Below are 338 nucleotides of genomic sequence, written 5' to 3'. Positions count from 1 at the left end.
TTGAGAGAATATCTGGAGGGCTTGGGCTGGTGTGTATTCTGTAATTTCTGCTTTTATAGTGGGTAAAAAAAAAAATGTCTTTTTACAAAACACCACTCACTCTACATCTAAATTGACCAGAACCCCTAGGCGCAAAGCTGAAGGTCGCTGGAACTAGCCAAGGAAAGCAGGGGGGTCAGAGAGGGATTGCTGGCATGACAACAACAGGCAGAAAGGGAGAGGAGGTGAAGGTCCTTCCTGGCAAAGGCCCCCACGCAGGCAGGGGTGAATGTCAAAAAGCAATTATAAAGGTCATGAGAGAATTCATATGGAATCACAGCAGATCCGTTCCTTTAGTG

Source organism: Antrostomus carolinensis, unplaced genomic scaffold (genome assembly GCF_000700745.2).
Source record: "Antrostomus carolinensis isolate BGI_N321 unplaced genomic scaffold, ASM70074v2 scaffold25074, whole genome shotgun sequence".
Lineage (NCBI taxonomy): Eukaryota > Metazoa > Chordata > Aves > Caprimulgiformes > Caprimulgidae > Antrostomus > Antrostomus carolinensis.
The sequence above is the reverse complement of the archived record's forward strand: the minus strand, read 5'-3'. Positions refer to the sequence as shown.